This window comes from Corvus moneduloides, chromosome 2 (genome assembly GCF_009650955.1).
Source record: "Corvus moneduloides isolate bCorMon1 chromosome 2, bCorMon1.pri, whole genome shotgun sequence".
In the NCBI taxonomy this organism is placed as follows: Eukaryota; Metazoa; Chordata; class Aves; order Passeriformes; family Corvidae; genus Corvus; species Corvus moneduloides.
Window position 1 is genome coordinate 98,525,083 of NC_045477.1, and position 22,555 is coordinate 98,547,637.

Genomic DNA, 22,555 nt, shown 5'->3' on the forward strand with positions numbered 1-22,555 from the left:
TGATTTTACATGAAGCAATTCTGACAGGAAGCCACCCTCAGCAGCTCATGGCCAGTATGTTCAGCAGCCTACAATAAAGGGGGAGGGGAACACAACACCATCCACAGGGATCTTCTCCTAACATAACAGATGCCTAAGAAAAAACTAACCTAGAGAGGTAAAAAGTGAGGGAAAAAACCTAAGTGTTCTAAAGTTTTGAGGCTAATTCTTGATTATAAAGCCCTTATCTCAAAAAAAAAAAAAACCAGCAAACCAAAACCCAAAGAAATACACAAAAACAAGCACCAAAACAAACAAAAAAACCAAACAAAAAAAACACAAACAAAAAAAAACCCCAAACAAACAAAAAAACCTCCTCCCAACCACTTACACCCTTCTTCCATCTTAGTGGAAGTTTGCTCATTTCACAATATATTTGAAAACTCTGACAGAGTAAGAGCATCAAGTAGCCAGAGAAAACAGTCTACTTCAGGTTTTCACGAGAAGTCTGACTTGCATGTGGCCTGTAATCTTCATTCTGGTAACTATGGACAAATCAGCTGTGGAACCGACTCTTAAAATTTATCTTGATGTTAAAAAGAGTAACTTGTCATTCAGTGACACTGGATGACAAACAACCCCCCTCCATACAGCACTCCCAATTCTGCATTGCAAAAATCAAAGCTGAATTTTGAGATCCAAATATCAAGCAAAACTATTTTTATAACACAATATATTACCAAATAATAAGGTCTGCATGCTAAATTACTTTCTATAATACTGGTATAACCCACTTTTCTAATCACAGCAGAAGCACAACATGAATTCAAACTTGCACATCCTTAAAGCTCTTTAAACCTCAAAACACAAACACTTAGAAAGGTATTACTTTGCAAATATTACAATTTGTCTTTTGAACAGTATGCAACAGGCATATATAGACATTAAACAAGGCTTCATGGAAAAAAGTATTTCCAATATGCCTTTGATTTCCAGGCAAACAACATTTATAACTCTGTAGAGACTCTACCTGTGATGAAGTTTCCTCTCTTGTTCATTCAATCCTTATCTGCCACCAAGACAGTCAGATTAAACATTAGTAAAAATACAAGAATAAAACCATGATAGATGAGATGAGGACCCAGCTAAGCCAAATCTTTTGAAAAAAATATTTAACTAACATACCTTTGTTTTTCAATACCCCAGAACTGCCCACACGCAGATACACCTTACATAAGCATTAAGAGGAGAGAAGGAGAATGGGGCGATGGTGCTCAGAGTGATGGTGTTTGTCTTCCCTAATCACCACTAGGAGTGATGCAGCCTGGCTCTGCTGGAGATAGCTGTCCATCTATCTACGTGCTCATGGGAAGGAATGGATTCATTCCTTGTTCTGCCGTGCTGGCGTGCACAGCTTCAGCTGTACCCATTACACTGTCTTAACGGGTGAGTTCTCTTTCACTTTTACCCTTCCGAATCTCTCCCCCACCCCACCAGGGAAGAGTGGGAGCATGGCTGCCTGGGGCCAAGCTGCTGGATGGGGTTAAACCACGACAATATCCCAGATGGATACTGTGTTCTAAAAGCAGACCAGGTCAGGCTAAGTGACCTACAAACAACACTAAGTGTAATGCTCAAGAGCACTCTGGCACTTTTGGTCACTGACTGCCAAAGCCTGGCAATTGCCCACCCTGACCCACAGATCCTGGCTTCCCTTTCCACACGTGCACTAATTCCAAACACATAAGCCTGGCTTCCCACAACTATATAAGCATTTTCTGCCCCCAGATTTCAACTGGCTACAGACTTTATTGATAACAGTTTTATGACCTCTTCCAGGTCATTAATGAAATGCTACATAATGTGGTCAAGTACAAATGGCAGCAAAACCCATACAGCAAGATATACACTGGATGGTCATTCTGAATTTGGAATTATAATAAAGTTTAGTAATAAGCCAGTTTTTAAACTCACTTCATGAGAGCCATTTGCATTTTTCCGTCACTGACATTTCTTCAACACCAAACAAAATGCCTTAGAGATTAATTTCATCCACATACTGGCTGTTCAACTACCACATCCACTCTCTGATTTTAAACAAGACTAAACTCTGCATGGATCTGTTTAAACTCCATAACATTCAAAATTACCTGAATGTATTATTAGGGCCATTTAAAGTCACCTAAACCACTAAACCTCAGTGGATGGAGACTTCTGTTTCAACAGTGTTTCTCATCTAACAGCCATAAGGAAATAGAACTAAAGTAACAATGCTTATACCTCATATCCCTGCAATAATCAGTACCTACTGAAAGGAAAAAAGCATTACCCAAAACCGTGATGAAAGAAAAAGGAAATGAGAAAATAAAGTTGAAAATAAACCTGGTGAGAACAGACTACAGCATGCAGTAAGCCTGCAGCAGGATTCTTTTCTTCAAATCAGTCAGTTTTAAGGTCTCAGGTAGCATTTATACTATTTTATTTCCCCCTTCTAGACCTTAAAGTCAGAATCCAGTTGTCCAGGAAGTATTTTTAAAATAAAGGTACTTCACCTGATAAAGCAAGGTGTACAACTGAAGAAAAAAAAAAAATCAGGTAGTTCAGTCAAGCTTTCTTCAGACACACACTTTCTTCAAATGTGTCTTGTATGAACCTTAACTTACTTGTATCCTTAAACCACCAGAGCATCAGTAAGGCTGTATCTAACAGTCACAGCAAGAAAAGTTCATATACTGATTAAGAGTAAAATAGGGTAAAATAAAAAGGTTTTTCCTTGCTAGACTACTGCCCTGAATATACACAGGTACACTATTCCCAGTGGGTATTAATACTTTAAGCATCCAACAAAAATAGGTGACAGCTCTTTCCAGTACTGCATCATCAACTGCAGCAGCTGAGGAGCTGACCTACGAGCAGCACAGGCATCTGTGCAGCACAGATAGGGCAGCTGCTGCTAAGCTCACCAGCCAGCCCCAAAATAAGCTGTAACCCCTGGGCTGTTACACCAACCAGCAGGACACTTTCCAGCTCAGTTTTGCAGCCTCGGGCCCCTGGCGCAGAAGATGACGAGACCATTGGCTCACTCACCCGGAGGAAATGAAAAGAAACGAGCAGAGTGGCTTGACAAAGCACAGCGGGACACGGCAACGTGTCCCCCCACCTGCTCTTACTGCACACGCTGCAGTGCTTTTGGCCACGGGAGCATGAACAATGAAGTGGTAGGGGAAAAAAAAGCAACTCATGTTTAGAAACAGGTGATCTTAAAAAACACTAAGAATCCCAACACCTTGCTTTGTTGTGCTACCACCCGCAGTGTGGTAGCAGCTGGCAAGAGGAAGCCACGGAGGCCATCCACAGTTCACCTTCCAGTGATGACACTTAATGGGCCCACGCTGAAAGAAAGATCCTGTAGGTAAGCCCACATGCAAATCACAGATTTGTTCATTTATTCTCACATTAGGTCAGCTCTAAGTGGTGCTGCAGCTATTATGCAGCAGCTGCTCCTGAGCTGTGCATTATCATCTGAAAGCTGCAGCAGTAAAAGGAGAGATAAGAAAAGCAGGGAACTATGACAACTGAGAGGAAAGGAAGGGGTGAGGGGAAAAGAGATGATTATAAATGTTCTGGAAATCTCTGTGAAGCATACTGTTGCCCAAATGTAGCACTGTACAGCACAAGGGAGAGCTAAGCTCTGTTTCAAAAATTAAGAGTAAGATAAAAGGAAAGGTTTGAAAATAACTGGAAGAACAGACCTGCAGTACAAGATTTCTGTGCCATTTGATAACATTTCACAACAGAAATGCCAGTGGTAAAGAAAAAATAAAACTTATTGGTGGTCTGGAATAAATTTTGCTGTTCATATAAAACTGTTCCTCAAAAGTAAAAACCTAACAGTACTAAAAACACCACATCACCTAGACAGCTTTAATTCCTGCAACTAGTAATACTTTTAAGACATAACATGTTATCTACAAAAGCAAGCAAAGCCAGCTGTAAAAATGTATATGGAAGTTTGTAGTGTCTGTGTGCACATCTGTGTGTGCATGCATCCAGATACATATTTAAAACACAAATCCAAGGAAGACAAAAGTTAAAAAACCTCTTTTAGAGTCCTAAAGATTTCCAGCTCCAAGAATTTTTTCCCAAACCAGGCACATGAAAGCACTAAGGATTCTACAGAGAATTAATTTCAAATACTAAACAACATTTCACCTAAGAAACTACTTCAAAGTAAACTTCTAAACACTGCCAAAACTAAACATACACAACCTATTTTTCATTAATACAAGCAAAAATGGCATTTAAAAAAAAGAAACACAAAGAAATACTACCTTTCCTTTTGGAGATGAACTGTACAATTTCTCAAGCTTTCCAAAGCTCTGTTTAGAATGTGACAGCACAAGTTAGTATCCTCAAATGAATTCTTTTGTAAGGAGTCGTAGCAGTTAGTATTTTTGAGCATAAACACCTAGTAGTAGCAATGCAAGATGTAATTTAAAAGCAGGAATAGAAAGGTTAGCACTGCCTACACTTGTGTAAGTAAGAAAACTTAAGAACATAACCCTGTTCCAAATTTGTACCTGCACAGCAGAACAAAAACTACATTTATCACACCTTCATCCTAAAACACTTTCAAATTGCTTTGTAGGTTTTGGATTATAGATGATACCACAAAGTGATAATCTCAGCTGCCACAGAGACATTCAGTGACCCACAATAATACACAACTGAGTACTATGGCTTAAGGAAGCTCACACTCCTGGAATTACAGGCAAAAATAAAAGTTGTTGGAATTAAATTACCAAAGAAAATTTGATCAGGACACTGAAGTTGAGATGTCTCAGTTCTTGCCAATGTAACAGGTTAGACCTACATGCTTGGCTGAAACACAGCAATTGCATAAGCACTTTCTAGTGCCAATGAAGAGAGGCACCTCAACAGGAAAATTGGCCAGAAACATATCCCAAGAAAGATTCAGCCCAGCAAAACCCACCTCTCTTCCTGATATACACAGACAAGAACTATGTAAGCTACTCTCCTAAAATAAATCAGGAAACACAGCTGTGGAAATCCAGGCCAAAATGAAAAGGGAATACTGTGTCCAAGTAAGAAGACACACAGCACTAAGAAAAAGAAAAAGCAAGTGTAGGTTTGGAAATACAGACAGCTCTGCTATCAAGCAGAGTAAGCAGTCAGTGAAAAAAGGTAAAACTTAATTTTCACTACTAACTGCACAAGGCAGACACTGCCTTATAAACAAGAATATGGTTAAATAGTCATTTTCTTGGGGAAAACCACAAGAGTAAGGTAAAGGATTTTACCAAATGAAATAGACTAGAGAAGGAAAGCAGCTTCTAGGTCTCATTACTCTCCCCCCACTCCTACCCATCACAAGAACAAAGCTAACATCTATTCCAGGACTGTGATGCTGATTCTGAGAGTAGACACTTCTATTTCACTAAACCAGTGCCTTCTTGTATGAATACTTCATTAAAGATCAATGTGGCAGGAGAAAGCCTGCAAAGTCAGTTTTTAGGTCTGTCTACAAGACAGATGCTGGTAATCAGTTTGACAAAGTTTGTCAAGAACTTGCAATTAGAAAGAAAAAAAAAAAAAGATCTGTCAGATTCTGGTCATCCAAATTCATGTCTTGTCTATAACACTATCAACTGGGTACCTTCCCAAGACTCCAATCCCTCTTAGACACGAACAACTGCAAGTAATGGGAGCAGCTGGTCCCTTGAGTGGCTGCACTTTTTTTTTAAATCACAGTATTAGATCATGATTTTGGGAAGCTACTCCTTCATTCCACAGCTTCTGCTGCTTCAGATTCTGTTGGGCACCTATCCTTTCACCAACCTCATTCAACACTGACATGATAGAGCAGCACAGGGAACATAAGCCTTCCTGAGTTTCAGTCTAGAGCATGTCTATCGTGCCCTGAAGTACTAGTACTAGTTCACAGGTAGGTATCCCACCTTCTCCTCCATAATCCATAGATGAATGTCAAACTTTCAAGCAAGGTTACTACAATGGAATCTGCAAACTGTTCCCATTTTTAAGTAGAAACATACATTATAGCATCATCATTTTCATACATCTACAATTTCTTCCTGACTTTTCTTTTTTTCCCCAATAACACATAAAAAAGAAACAAGTTATGGAAAAGCCTTAATGAAAGAACAATCTAAAAAATGGCTCTGGCACAAACTCCTGACCAACAGTTCATGCTAACTAAAAGTATTGGAAGCACTGAAAATGAAAACTGACCTGAAATAGACCAGTCAGTCACAGCAGAAATAAAAATGACAGGACAGCAACAATGACAGTGGTTAAGACTACCAAAACAAGGTGCCCAGAGGGCCTGGCCAGGGTCTGGAAGTAGTTACTGAGCATAAGCATTCAGAATGAAATAATCTCTTTCCCAATGGCTGAACTGAGTAGTGACATAATAAATATTTTAAGGCTCAGATTAAATCAGTTCCTAAGAAAGAGGAAGTTGATATATTCAGGAAACTTTCAACAAGGTTTCAAACATTAGGAATGGAGAAGTCTGCTTCTGGCATATCTGAATTTTAGATTTATTTTCTAAAATAAAAAAAAAGTACACATCAGCTAAACTGTGAACATCTCCATACCCTTACGTAAAAAACACAGGAAGGATGGCTTGCCACAACTGATTTCAGATGCCTTCTGTCTAGATGCATGTTCTGCCAATATTTCTCAACTAATTTCTGAAGTACCAGCTTAGTTTCAAAAGCCATGCTGTATGGAGAGATGAAGAGAGGCCTATATAATGAGGCAAAAAGCTTAATTTATATAATGAAAATTTTTGAGGGGAAAAACCAAAACCAACTAGGAAAGCCTGCTTCCAAAATAGGGAGTGTTACCTGCAATCCAAATCTCCATTTGCAAAACAAATTGAGACTTTCATGAAGTCCAAGTACCACAGACACAGTAGGATTGCTGAGACAGACTTGTTCAGAACAGCAGCGTTCAGAGACACACGCACACCCAGAGCATGTCAGAGAGCAAGAGCTGGAGGTGGCTGAAAGGAGGCATCTTATTGCAAAAGATTTTGTACTACATGAGGTTATCATCTGCCTCCTAAAATAGCATGCTGGCTGTTTTACTACACTACCACGTGCTCTAACCACAACTTAAATGCCATCACATGCTCACATTTCATCTGGAACAAATGTGTGCAGCCAAGTGATCAGATGATGCACAGATTCAGCATCAATGGAGAATGAACTACAGAGCACGACCCAGAAGCACAGACCCACTGACCTCAAGTGCACTTATTTCCCCCACTGCTTATCAGCTTGGGAGTCTCATTTTGCTGTGTGCACACACACTTGTAAAAATAAAAATATTAACAGAAGAAACAGGACAATCCTTGTATCATTAAATATGTACAAGTAGCCAAAGAAGAAAGACTGAGGGGGAATTGATATCCTGACAACAGTCAGGACTTGACTGTGATTGAACATGTGGGGAAAAAAGTGGGAGAGGGGGATAAAGATAACACAGAAATGCAAGAATGAAAGAAAAAAAAAAGGAAAAAAATAAATGTTACACCCTTCTAGTAAGAAGGAATTTAATTAGAAATCTCAACTGCTTCCTTAATACACTGTGGAAAGTGCCAAAAATTAAGAATAAAAGCTTACTCAATTTTCATATAGCTTGTTAAAACTTTCATTTAATTTAGAATCACAAAACAGAAAAAAAGTAATTCTCAAGTAGGTAGCAGATATGAACAAGCCCCAAAACCAACACTTCAGGTTTCAACTAGAGTAAATTCATTTCAATACTTCCCTTTTAAAAATTTACTAAAGAATACAAAGCTGTATGCAAATCCCTGAGCTACAGCTCCTCCCAAGCACACCCTTTTTGATTCACAGTTTACCATTTTGATTCCTGCCAGTACAAATACTCTTTAAAAAGGGGCCTAGGGCTGGATCTCTCCCTCTCTCATGCAGGTACCTGCAACAATGTGATGCAGCATCCTCCACCATTTAACGCTCCTTTTGCAAGAGCAGGCAGAGGACTTTATCCAGGAAGCAGGGACAAGCCTCACCACCACCTGCTGTGGTGACCAACCACTCCTGCCCTGGCAGGGTTGGTGGAGCTGCTTGGGCAGCCAGGGGGCCCCGTACCTTTGGCCAAGGAAGACAGAAAACTGAAGTCAATTAAATGGAACAGCCTGTAAGTTGAGGGCATCCAGCAGCTGCCAGGCCAGCAGACAAGTCATCTCTTTGAAGGACAGACACCTCAGGGAGAGACATGCAGCATGGGTCTAGGTAAACCATTCCTGCTCAGGATTTGCAAGCCCACAGATCAGTGCAAGATTTCAGGAGTAAAATCTTCCAAAATTTCTCTTACACCACCCTATACTCTTTTCACTCAGGGGGCCATTAAAGTGAACTCACAGAAAACTAATCCAGCAAGTGGAAAGCTTGCTGCAAATTTCATGAGCTAAACCAGTCCAGTATCAGACAAGACCAGCACTTGAGCCAATGCATGGGAGGGATATATCTGTCAGGGGAACAAAAAACAAACAAACAAACAGCCCAAACACTTAGCTACAGTCCAGCCACAGCCAATCATTCAGCATCATTCAGTAGTAAGCTTCTGTAAGAAATTCAAACTTAACGTTTATGGGAATATCTATAAAAATTTCCACATTCCAAACTAATAAAAGATGCCCTCTATCAGGTTACAAGCAACCACAAAAATTCAATCCACACCAATTCTACTTAGTCAGAGTAATGCCTGGGGATTCAATCTGAAAGAAATAAAGATAACTTCCTTCAAGAAACCAGCTATTGCAAGAATTTGATCGTTCTGATTTATCAGCTGATACACTATATGATGGGCTTGGGTAGCCAAGCTGACAAGGGCAGCTAGAGGTGATACAATGAGCAGTCAGGCCCAACAGTTTATCTTAATTCCTTCTTAACAGCCTCATCTCCATAGTCCAGGGTTCTTCTAGCCTCACCACCTCCCCCACTGCAGACACCTTAACTTCAGTGCCCTCTCCAAAACACAACTGCTCCCACTCCAACCTTCACAGAACAGAGTCCTCAGTCCAGCCTCTCACTGGCAACACACACTGCCTCACCAGTGCTGCCTGGGTCCTGATCCAGCATCCCGATCCAGAAAGCAGGTCCTGGGTTTCCTACAGCCACCCACTGAACACAGCAAGCCTCAGCCACCATCAGATCAATGCCAACCATACAGGGACACCCTGATCCTATCACCTGAATGCAGGCACCCAACGCTGAGGAGTCCACGTCCGTGTACGCTGATGTCCTGTATAGTCAGGAATGTCTGTCCACAGGCACAAGAGCTTGGGACTTCTGGTGGAGGACTCAGGTATGCTACCTTGTCCTTTTACAAGTCACAGCAGTTCAGTGACTGGTAAAGATGGTTTTAGTGCGAGCTCTTTTGCTAATGTAACTGCTGCTCCTCAACAGCAAGGATTTCCTGCAGAGGCCCATACACTCCTCCAAGCAGCATCTAGGGGTGCCATCTGTGGAACCAGAACAAGCACTTAAAAATCAGTGACAGCCTATTCAGGCCCAAAACCTGTGTCTCAGATTTGCCAATAAGGAGGAATAGAGAAAGCCAAATATTACATTGTAATACTTTGCCGTGGTTTTTTCCAACAGTTTGACTCAGGGACTATCTGCATCTAAAGGTCTCAAATGGATTTTTTATATTTCTTAATTCACTTCAGAATTTCAGCTTCTACAAAAACACACAGAAATCATTTGCACAGCTTTACAGGGTGAAGAATCACATACTTTCATTTGTTATGATCTTGCCAATTGCTTGGTTTTTTCTGAGTAACTCTTAGCTCCTGAGCAAGGAGAAATAGCAAACAACCTTTCCACTTTCTCTATGCTGCCTGTTACCAAGATCATACCAACCTCACATACTCATCTCTTCTGTTGACAGAAGAGTCAATTTATCTGCACCTCACACAGACTCAATTCCTTCATTTTCTTGTAACAAGTTCTGTTAAGTCTTGAAATGGCAGACTACTCCATTTCCTTTAAATATAGCATCTCTCCCAGGCACTGCTGTAAATATAATTCATCTTGATGCTACAATTCACAGAATAGTGAGTGACCAAGCACAGCACCTTTGTGATTTGCCAGGACTCCCTGACACCTGCCAGTAAAAGAACTCAAACACTACATTGAAATTTTAACCACAGTGAAGAACATAATACTTGGCACAGCCTCAGCAGCAGAGGAATGGAAGGCAGCAAACACAAACCAAGCCTTTAAAGATCAAGGAAGGAAATAAGGGAAGAGATCCACAGATCTATAGACCACTAAACCAAATGCCTAAGCCTGGTAAACTGATAAAAACTTTAATAATAATAATAAAAAAAAAAAAAAACCCACCAGAATTTGTGAGGTTTCCATAAATAGGGAAATAGAAGAGAATTAACATTGCTTTGGTAGAACAAAGCAATTGAAGCAATTAGCCAAACATAGGGTAGTTCAGTTAATACATCATATCTGAATATCCTTTGAAAAGACAGCACAACAAGGGTTGGTTTTATTTTAAACAAAGGTAATTTGAGCTAGGACACTCCTCTTGAAGATTCAGAAGTGCTACAGAAGAAACAAACAACAGCCTGCATACAAACAACTGGGTTTCACTATGAAGGGAGTATCAAAAGTGACCCATAGAGATCCAACTTGGGAGCCACATTACCCAACAAAATGTACCCACAATTTCACAAAAGATATGAAGAGAGAACTTTGAGGATATGAAATTATTTGAATTAGTCAAAACTTGAACTCATAGCCAAGAGCCACCATACAATGTTTTCAACAGCCAAACATTAAAGTAGGGGTGAAATCCAGTGCCAACAAATGCAAAACCTACCCCAAGGCAAAATAATAGGAAAAAAAACCCCAAGCTCCATCATTACACTTGTGCAGAAATGAGTTCTCAATTAGCTATTCACACTGGCAAGTAAAAGATAACAGTGAGGTAACAACTTCAGAGCAACAATCAGCCAAGTCGTGAAGTCCAAGAAAAAGAATATTGGAAAATTAGAAAACACAAAGGTAACACTTTTTTACTATTTCCATAGTATTTCTGTAGCCTAAATACAGCTGTGGTCCACTGTGATACTACAAAACAAGAAAGGGTACAGAGATATAAACTGTTTAAACCAATTGAATTAATGCAATGGTATTCACATGAGGAAAAAAAACTGAACATGCTCATCTGGGAAAGAGATGGGATTTAGTGCAGTACCCTAATGCCATATGAACTCACATATAGCGTGGAGAACATCTCTGACATAAAGGCACCCACTGCCAACAGCTGCAGCAGCTGAGCAAACAAAAGGAAATTATTATAAAATGCATAAATAGACATGGAACTTACTGCCATAGGATGCTGTGAAGATAAAGAGAGCTCAAAAAAGAAAGCTTTAGAAAGCTATTTAAATAAGCCATAGAAGGAGGTCCATTGAGCTGTTAAATATATAGGAATACACCCCTGATTCCACAAGCAGCTCCTCAGCTATAGGCTGTCAGAAGCTGGGAAGACTTAATAGAAGGTATCATGGTCTATTTTTATCAGGGTGTCTGGGTTTTTTACGTTTTCTTCCACACAACTACTACAGACCCACATCTCACAAGACATGGTAAGCTAACCTTTGATCTGAACTTGCATAGTTATCCTGAGGTCATTGAAGACAGTAAAACTATTTCTACATTTTTAATGCCCAAAACCAAGTTAGGCAAAAGAAGCTTCTTATGTTAGCATAGTTACTACAAAAAAAACCTCTGTAAAACACTGCTTGAGTAACAGTAATTAGCATTTATTCCCCAAATTCTCAAAACCATGCATCAAATTTTGTTTCACAATTATTATGGGATTTAAAATGTGAGCTAAGCAGTTAAATTGTCATACTGGAAGATACAGAAATATTATGACAGGAGTTACCTCTGAGAACACTGAAAGAATATTTTACCTAGTTCAGTCTAACTGCACCATGTTACTCCAATGGTCAGTGCTGACTCCATGCCTCCCACAGGTGTACCCCCACACCTCTCCAGTGTGGGACCTGGTAACAGTTCACAGAATCACAGGGTGAGCCACAGAAAGTGGCAGGGCTGTGTCTAAGACTGTGGCCTGTTGGGATTACCTGATTTCACATGAGCTGTCCACAGTCACAGCAAAAGATGGGCAACAGACCTTGTTCACCCGTAAGAAAGGCAAACACTATAATGCTAATACCACTAAATGCACCACCTAAACACGGACATAACTTTGTACCACTTCAAAATTAGCTAGCAATTATGCCTAGGCTTAAATGATAGCAAGGAGATTAGCAAGAAGAAATACCACTATACCAATATGTTAAAGTTATGGCACAGAAGTAACATTTCGTTATAAAAATTTCATGTGATAGCTCCCACATGTTAATGTATCTCCCCACTTAACCTTTGCTATTTAAATACCACAAAAAAGTCAGCCTTAGTCTAGAAGAACAAGTTATGGATTATTATACTGACCCATCTTCACAGTTGATACTGTGGAGTTGAAGTTGATACTAATGGGACTTCTGTGGGAGGCTCGCAGTTTTCTAATATGCAAAGTCAAGTTTGCTGAGTTAAGGATGAGGCCTCAAGTATAACTGAAACCCCTACAGGGAAGCATTTAGAACTGAAACTATAATTTACATAATACTTTCAGATAAAAGGATACCAACCAAACTACATGGATCTACAGCATCCTCAGAAACATAATTCATCACTGTAAAGCCATAAATGGCTGTAACGCTGGTATTTAGCTCAAGTCTCAGAACAAGCCAAAGAGCACATTTTCAGCTTATTATTTCCATTACCCTCCCCAAAAATCCCATGTAAAATTCCTGCTGAGATCACTAATGTGACTAACATCAGTCTCAAGACTTCAACCTTTTAGCTGTGACACCAAAGCAGAGATCCAGTTATTTCCAGAGTCATACAGCACTGGAAATCTAACTTCTACAAGACATGCAAACTGCAAAACATACTGATTTATTAACATAGAATATGCCAGTGCAATGAAATAGAAAAGCAAAAGGCTGTTTATTAAAAGCAGTAGCTACAGCAGTGATCACAAAGATCCACCCTCAGAGGAGCACACTCAAAGGTGCTCTGCGCATGGCAAAAGGAAACGTCACATCTGGTATGGAAAATGAAGTAAAATATGCCATTCTAGAAACAGGTTAAAAAGTTAAGCAAATCTCTCCAATTGGATGCTCCAGAAGCATTTAGAAAGGCAAAGACACGGCTCCAACAAACTGGAATTGCTTAAAAATCTTCAGCAAAGTTATCTAAAAGTGTTTCTGCTACTCAAAATGGTATTGCCAGCATCTTATCTTTATGGACAACATCATCAAGAAAGTGACTTGTGTTCCAAGAACCAAAACAAAAAAATTTCACCTTCTGTGGGTGAGAAACACTTTCAAATACACTGCAAGAAACAATATGAAGCTAGCAAAGCACAAGTTAGGACAATATTGAAGTTTTCCAACAGATCACAACTCCTAGTGAACAATACCAAGAGAACACTCGGTTTAACCTCTAATTAGTAACAGTAGCTCTGGAAAGAAACATACAGTTTTTAAAAATCTGACACAAAGTAACTATTAAAGAGCAGTTCTCATTTGTTAAGAACTGACTGAATATTCTTGTTCTGTACTATCAATCTGCTAAGCAAAATTTGTTTTGCCCAACCCTTTGCCAGGCTTCTGGAAGAGCCTGCACTATTTCACACCAATTGGACTGTTGCCCAAAACAACACACCTGATAAAACAATACATGTATAATGTACACATTCAGTACACACTCCTCATATTTGTGCCCTGCAACATAATCAGTTTTAGGGTACCCCAACAATAAATCTACCCATGAAGACTGTGCTCAAAGCTTGAAGCAATGGTCTTCACACTACCTTTTACATGCAATTCCTTTCAGACAGACTTTCAAACCATAATCCCAAACTTCAAGCCACCTTTTAAAATGGAGTTAAGCCATAATGCAATGTCTGTATCGTACCAAAGCAATTCAAGTCCTGCTTCATGGCAATTCACCACCTTAAAGGCCATGATTTGAGTGCTTCTGAACAATTTAACTTCCACAGTACTAGAAGCCACTGGGCCTTCCAACATAAGAGTATCTCCTGCCCAGTGCCACCTTGCCACCCTAACTAATGGCCAAGGTATTCTGTCAAAATCTCTTCAGGCCAAGAGAGCAGGTGAGCAGCTGTGCTCTCTCCAAGTTGCTTGAGAGCAAGTTCTCTGAATGTCAAACAAGCCACAGCTCACTGCCTGTGAGGAGGCTGCATCTGCTTGCATAAAGTCCCTCAGAGAGGCTTTTTAAAAGGCAGGAAAGCAAAGGAGGAGAGAGTTTCATGCTGTGATTTCATGTCATTCATTAACTCACAAGAAGGGCACCCAAGGCTTCCTCTTTTGGACTACAAAGCCTCCCTATTCTCCAGAAGAAGAAATGCACAAAGATGAAAAAGTTGCCTTAATATTAAAAACAGCATTATTTCAAACAAACCTCAGTTTATCTCACTTCAAGCATCACCAGTTACCTGAGGGTAGACACTGCCATGGAAATATAATTATTTCCCTTGGGTAGTTTATCTAATGAAACTATTAGTATTCAACAGGTAGTGAGGACACTCCTTGATAAGACCTGCCTTAACTACTACCAAGAACAGATTGAACTTGAGAGCAATTACAGGCAGCACTTAGGTAGAATTCAATCCAGCTTCAGCACTTCACTACTTCAGTAGTGAAGTAAAACAATTAAGGCCCTATTTGAAGGACTGAACACTGCAGTACATCCACCCCAACAGTTCAAGTCTCTTAAGAGGCACGAGTGGAGAGGTCTGACAAGCTTTACCTCCAAGAGAAAGCAACTGCCCAATTCAAACAATGTGAAACAAAACCTACGCCCAGAAATGAGGACGGAGAGCATGGCAGACAAAGAATGACACAGCCGGAGTATGTTTCACTTAAATTTAGGAAACTATTTTTCAGATGTCAACTATTTTTCAGATGGGTCAATGCTGTCTTTTTTTGTATCCCTAAAGACTTGACCCTACCCACCACAGGTCTTCCTCTGGAGAGACTTCTGTTGTTGACCATAAAATAAGCTTCTCCATAACTAACTTCAGCTGGGATCCATGAGACAGTGCAGAAGCCAAGAGAAGGCAAGGGTGGTGCTGCAGAGACCTGCAACCTTTGCAAAACCCTCTTGCTTTAATTACAATGTCAGCTACAAAGTTGCACTCTCCCTGGCCCATTAGTTTTTGAGCCCATCACCCACTTTGCTGTAACAAACTGAACTAGCTGAAAACTAAGTCAATCCGGTTTTTTTCCTGGAGTAGTTCTCTGCATTTCAAGCACCTGACCAGCACCAGAGCTGGTCTACAGTAAGCAGTTAGAACAGATACAAAAATACTTGTCTCTTCAACCAGAGACAGCACTGACCTTGGAAACATCAGAAATCAGGGTTAGACAGCTGATGCTAAGCTAGGAATGACAGGAGTGAGGAAACAGAGGCAAGCCGCCTAGGAAAACATTGCAGAAAGGAACATCAGAACTCAAAATACAAGTAGAAAAACGGAGCCAACAAGAAAGAGAGAATGGGAGAGGAGAAACAAAGTTACTAAGATCTTGGTGTAGAAGCCAAGTCATATTATGCCTCTGCTATCAACACTTAGAAAACACAGCAGTCGAGAACATGTCTGTCTCTTCCCAGCTCAGCACACAGCAGAAACCTGAGCTTACCGCCACTGGCAGATGAGCTGACAGCTCAGGTACAGAGGTTGATCCGGAGACACAGCAGATCTCCCACACATCACCAAGCTGCCACAGAGAATTTTCTGCCTCTGTACTTTTTTTGAAGTCTAGGATCGCCTAAAGATGATCTACATATTCACTGTACAATAATCTATCCTCCCACTTTGTGCCAGCCCCAGCTCTTTCTTGACCTCCAAAAGGTCAATTTGGTAAGAAAGAAAGCAGATTAGTAGGGTTACTTCTACCAGCTGACCTTCCTGCACCATCTCACCTTGGAGTCTGCCAAGCATCCATGCTAGATGATGGATGGGCAAGAAATAGGCAAATGATAGCATGTGTCACTGCTGCTCTACTGCCACAATGGTTTATCTGCCCTAGGACCACAGCCTGGCTTCAGCCTGCTCTGCCTCAGGTTTGCACTCACAGCTCCAACTGAGGCCCAGAGGAGCTGTGTGAAACCATGCACACTGGAGGCTGCAGCTCAAGCACCATGAAACAAGGGTAATACCACTCCTTCAGAAACCAAATCAAAAAAAGTATTGTGGAAAGCACTACATCCACACAACAGCTACTAACTCTGCCTCTGAACTAATACTTAAATCCAAGAAAAGTCTGAGACCAGCCAATGAATAAAGGGAGAGCAACGAACAGCTTTCCAGCTGGAACTAGGCAAGGTTCCTAGAAAAAACTGAGCAATTACTTATTTAGCACAATGCACATACAGAGGGGGGCCAATAACGCTTTTTGGGTTTGGTACAGCAATTTCTTGGTCAAAACCTTAGTAACATCCACATCAAAAATGGAACTGAGGAAAGTGTGGTGTGCAAAAGTTAAGTCTACGGTTGTTCTAGTCTTGCAATGCTTTTACAATACAAAGGTAAGTATTACACCTACCTATTTTAAACTAAACTAATACAAAAGCTGGTTTATTTACACCTGTGCAAAACAACCCCAAATTTTGAGTTTGTCAATTGAGGACAACAGACTGCAGCATTTTAAGTTAGAAGAGTCTCTCATTTCTATCTCAAAGTGTACTTTCCCAAGACCTGAGATTTTTTTGAGTGCTTTAAAGGCACATATACATTCTTCTGCATTTGCTGACAACAGCTACAAATAAAATTACACTCATTCACTTAGTTTTGAATGCTATAGTGACATTTTAAATATCTCTAGCAAGAAATATTAGCAAAAAAATTAAGAGATAATCCATCTTAATAAGCAAGTACAGGCAGGAAAGAAACCAACTAGCTGACTGGCATCCTCAAAACTGCTGAGCCCTCCAAGCCAACTAATTAACTTAGGCCATAAATAATACGTAGATGTGGTCAATTTAACTATCAGCAGTTTACAATATCAAAGTCAGGTAATTACTACAACTTTGTATTCTAACAATGAAGAATTACTGTTTCAGTTTTATTGCCAAGTACAGAAAATAACTTTAGCTGCATTTATCCATGAAGTTTATCTTTTGCAAAATGTTCATGTGACACCAGGGTGAACAACTAGCCTAAGGCAAAGGGTGTGAAAATGCATTTTCTTGTAATTTATTTTATGCTGCTACAAGCCCACAGGGTGGACAGATTTAAATGGCCTATTCAAATAATGATTAGATTAGTACAGATTAACATCCTGTTCCATGTTTGTAATTCAAACACTTTCCTAAACATTTGGCATCAATCTTTAGGGGAAAAAAAAGTGAGCGATTATCCTATCTCCACACACTTAAATACTTCAACATATATGACTTAAATGCTTTAACAACAAAGACTTTGATTGAACAACAAAATATGATGAACTGTCATGATTTCTGCAGAGGCTTGCTTTTAGACAAAACATGCTAATTGCTTAAAGTGTACATTTTGAAGGCACCCTATGAAGCTAATAAACATATAGAACATGGAAAAAAAAAAGCACTTCAATATGTTTGAACAGAAAACCAGTTAATTTCACAAGTAGGAATCTTTGTGCCTGATGACTTAAAACCACGTGCTTCCAGCACTTTCTGCTAAGAGACTTAAGAATCAGGAACTGTCTTTTTCTTACCTCATTTTTATTCATTAATTAAGTGAACAAGTGTGGGGGGGGGAGGTGTGATAAATTCCACCCCCTCTCCCAGTCTCTTTGCTTTGTACTGACTGAATGAACTCAAAACATTGGAAGAATAGACTGCTCCAGTTAAAAAGTATGTAAAGGTTTATTTATTTTAGATTGGGTTGCTGCTGTCAATGGAGGATGTCGCAGACTCCTCCTTTCTCCACTGTGTCCTCTGTGCCAGTCACTCAATCCAGCTCTGAGGGCTGGTTACACTGGAAGAAAAATCTAACCCACAGATTGGCAGGGAAGCAATGAACAGTTCATTGGGAGTCCGTCAGATCATCTAAAAATAAAACAAGATGTTTCCGCTTGTATCTCTTTAGAAATAAACATGAAGCATAATGTAAATTCATCTAGATGATGTAAAAGTAATATACAGGCAGTACACACTTGCTGCCAGAGTTTACAACTCTGTTACGAAAGTAAAACATGGAACGGACAGATGCCTTGCTAGGGGTGCTTCCATTGCAACTCACATTGATCTAAACCAGTGTGCCCTTCTCTGCCATGCTCAGTCACTGCCAGGCAGGTGGGCAACGGGAAAACAGATACCTGGAGTACCTATTCTTGAAATTTTTCAGAGGGGAACTGAAAGAAGAAGGGGAAGGGGGAAACAGGAGAGATAATTAAAGCTAGGGCAGTGGTTTGGTTTTCAGCAGTACTTGCTTAGGAGAATTGCTTTTGCTGGCACCTCCAGCCAACACTCTTCTAAAAACATCATGCAAATCAGCCTAGGGAACTGCTGTGAAGCAAGAATGGACATCACATTGAGAAGACTTGATCAGGCAGGAACTTTGCAAGTTATTTAACAAGCATATATCTGGCAAAAACTATCAAGCATATCCTCACCACATTCTCACTAACCATCACTAGTCCTCTCTCCGATAAGAAGTCTTCTGCCCTCCTCAAGGAAAACATGTCAGGGGTAGGGGTAGAAAATAAGAGTGGAGAGCATGGGAATAATTTTTTAAAAATCTAGAAATTAAAAAAATCACTCAGCGCTAGCAGGAAAGGATCTGTGAAGATGCCCTTCATAAACAGGAAGTATGTCAGCTAGTAATGGCACGTATTTGTTTTTGGGTTCCCCCACTGCTAGTTTTTCCTGTATTGTTCTACAACCTGCACTACTGCACTGTACAAGCTGCACTACTACTTTTCATAGGGCTGGTGAAGCAAGTAGCATCGAGGATTTGTATCAAAGGAGCTTGGCTCAGTATTTAATGTTTTATTTGTAAATGAGACTCAAAAGCAACTGCTACTTAACAGTTCCTAAACACTCCATTCAAAGAAGCATGGCTAACAATAGTCAAAGAACTGGAAGAAGTCAGTAACTTCAGCTGAAGTTTGGGGGGAAAAGAATAAATCAGGATTTCATCTGCTAAAAATGAGCCTCTAGTCCCAGCCCTTCAGAAAGCAACGGGTACCCCAAGAATGCTTCACCCTCACCCTCCTGGCCCCAAAGGTAAAGAGGGCAGCTGCTGGGCTGCCTATACACAGGCTCCCAGCAAAAGCTGCCAGCAGGGCAGAGCCACCTCTGGACACCACTCAGGCAGACAGCCCTGCACGAGAAGGAATACCCCTCTTCTTTCCAAGGCACCAGTGCTCAGGCTCATGTATTTGCACTTAGCCCACAAGATGGCACTGACAGAAAAACTTTGCTCCCTCTTTTTTCTTCTCTCTCTGTCTCTCTCTGTCACCAGGCTCACCACTGGCCCTGGACTGATTCAGAGAAGGACTGCCACCTACTGAAACACCACATCATTTTCCCACATAGCTCATTTTCCCTCCTAACCTGCCCCCAAGTTACCCAGCCAGCTGGATCCTGCTGGCTTCATCCGAGAGGAGGAGTATGAGGCACACAGCTGAAGGCAGGTTATTTTCAGTAACAAGAGTCCGAGGTTTTCAGCACTACAATTTTCCCCATTACCCAGAATTTTTCACCATTTCCTGAAAAACTGAAAGACCTGAAAAAAGCTAGCAGTGTCAAAAAAACATACTGCTCCTCACACAGGCAAACTCCAGCTCCCAGTAATACTGACAGGACCAACCCAGCATCAGACGAAACACCTGAACACAGTTAACTATAGTGAAACAGAGGGCTCAAGCTGAAACATGCAAGTGCTAGAGCCATTTGTGTATTCAGCTGAGCACAGTAAGATAACTCCCCTTAAGGAAATGGAGAAATCACCATATTCTAATATTTCTTTTCCTTTTAATTAGAGCAAGGCACTTTTCACTCTCATCAACACCATCTTTCAAAAATCAAGCCTGTGAAAACTACTCTCCACAGCAGAATGCATATCACCTTTCCCACACGTACCAGGATATTTACATGCAAGCAGAAGTCAGGAACAGTTGCAAAGCTGGAAGCACTTAAGAAATCAGAGCAACTCACAAAAGACCTATATTTGGTACTCCATCATTTACAGATAACTGAAGTAATTTATGTCGACTCTTAAGTTCAAAGTAAAATCAAAAGATTCTGGTGAGATGACAGTAAACAAAAGCATCAGCCTGTTTTGCCAGGCTGGACTCTCTTCTGCGTAGTCCTCATTTGAGGTAAGCTTCAAAGCCAACTGCTCTGCCAGAATTCCTCCCTTGCCAAAATGATGCAACACAGTCATTGTCACAAGAGGAGAAAGCTTTCCAGGTTCCTGCAGAGATTAAGCACTGACATCTCACATACTGCAGGATGCACTTCAGATCCGAGGACCTTCTTAGTACAAAAGCACACGTTAAAAAAACACAGTGTTATGTCATTAAGGTCTGTGGGCACTCAAGTTTTCTTCACGCAATATACCACCACCTATAACCTATTTTGTATATTTTTTGTTTTTCCTCTGTCACACATGCTTGGGAAACAATCTGACTCCTAATAACAAAGTAACTGTGTTCAGTATACACAAGTGTAGTTGTATAGTGCAAGATTTATCTACATTTCTATTTTTAGTATATTTGCCAGCTAAAAAAAAAAATCTCAAAACTATTAAAGAGAAGTGTGTGTGTAGAGAGGGAGTCTGAGACCTCCTAAGTCCAGCTTCATGAGGTATTCATAAAAATCACAACAGCAACTAACAAGACCATAGCCATCCTCTGGGTAGTAAAAAGGCATGCAGGTCCTGACACAAACAAGACCTGACTTCTGAAATGCACTTCCCTGCTGACCACTGGCCTCATAGCAGGTGCAACACTGTCCCGAAGCTGTCTCCATCCCTGCTGTTGCTCTCTTGCTGACAGGGACAGAGCAGCTCGCCTGTTCTCCTCCCAAGACCTGCCTTCACACCTGGCACTCCCACCACCTCTGCAGAGCTTGCTCCCTGCTCAGGGCTAATCAGAAGGGTCCTCCTTCCCACAGCTCCCACCCTTCAGAAAAGCAGCAGATGAGCCCTTCCTCACTGTACTTCACAACGAAGGAGGGCAGGAGAAGGCTAAAGAAATCAAAGAGCAAGAACACCTCTGACAAGTCAGGAGAACAGTGTAAATCAGGAAGCAGACTCTTCTCCCTTTTTATGCCTTAAGGACTCTGAAGTTCTGCTCAAAACCCTCCAACTCTCTCTACCCATCCTCTTCTTCCAACTTTCCTAGTTTTCACACTTTCCCTCACATGATTAACTCCTATCAAAGAGGCACTGAAATTCTCTCGTGAAAACAGTTTGCTATATTTGAGCTTAACACTGAAGTCTTCTGTGCATTCTCAATTAATAGTGCAATACATTTTAATTGCTAGATGAAGGTTCATTTTATTCTCAAGATCCAAACAAACACCACAAATGAAGCAGTTACACAGAAGCCTCTCCCAAACCACAGAGCAACTCATTTGCAAAACTACTCTGAACAGATCTGTACCAGTGCTGTGGTTTAACCTGGCAGGCAGCTAAACACCAGAGCCATTCACTCACCCATCCCCCAACCTCTGCTCCTCCCACAAGTGGGATAGAGGAGAGAATTTGAAAGAAAGGTTAAACTCATGGGTTGAGATAAAGGCGGTTTAATATGACAGAAAAGGAAGAGGAAATAACCACAATGATAAAAGAATATAGAAAAGAAGTGATGCACAGGCACCTGTTGACCAGGGCCCAGCCAGTCCCCAAACAGCAGGTGGACACCCCCCAGCCACCTCCCCCCAGTTTTAGTGCTGAGCATAACACCACATGGTGTGGGGTATCCCTTTGGGCAGCTGGGGTCAGCTGACCTGGCTGGATCCCCTCCCAACTTCCTGTCCCCCAATCTTCTCCCTGGCAGGACAGCACAAAAATCTAAATAGTCTTTGCCTTAGTGTAAGCACTGCTCAGAAACAACTGCAGCAGTGAGTTACTAACATTATTCTCACTCTAAATCCAAAATGCAGCACTATACCAGCTTCTAGGAATAAAATTAACTCAATACCAGCCAAAACCAGGAGGACTAGCTAATATTTACTGTGTCACTTCAATTTGCCTTGTACATGTTGACCACCAAGATGTGACTGAAACATTTTGGATGTTTCACTAGCCTCACCGTCACATATGCTTCATGCAGCAAAGAAAGGAATGTGCACCCATGATAAATCCATTGTGCCAGACTCTCTACATGCACACTGTCTTATGTGTTTGTGTTCAAAGTACCACAAATCGTGCAATACAAAAGAACTGGCAGGAATTA

At 40.8% G+C, this 22,555-nt stretch overlaps 1 protein-coding gene across 3 annotated transcripts in view; it reads right to left on the reverse strand.

The window, feature by feature from the left end:
• ARHGEF7 (Rho guanine nucleotide exchange factor 7) overlaps positions 1 to 22,555 on the reverse strand; it is a 117,755-nt gene that overhangs the window by 73,742 nt on the left and 21,458 nt on the right. The window lies entirely within an intron of this gene.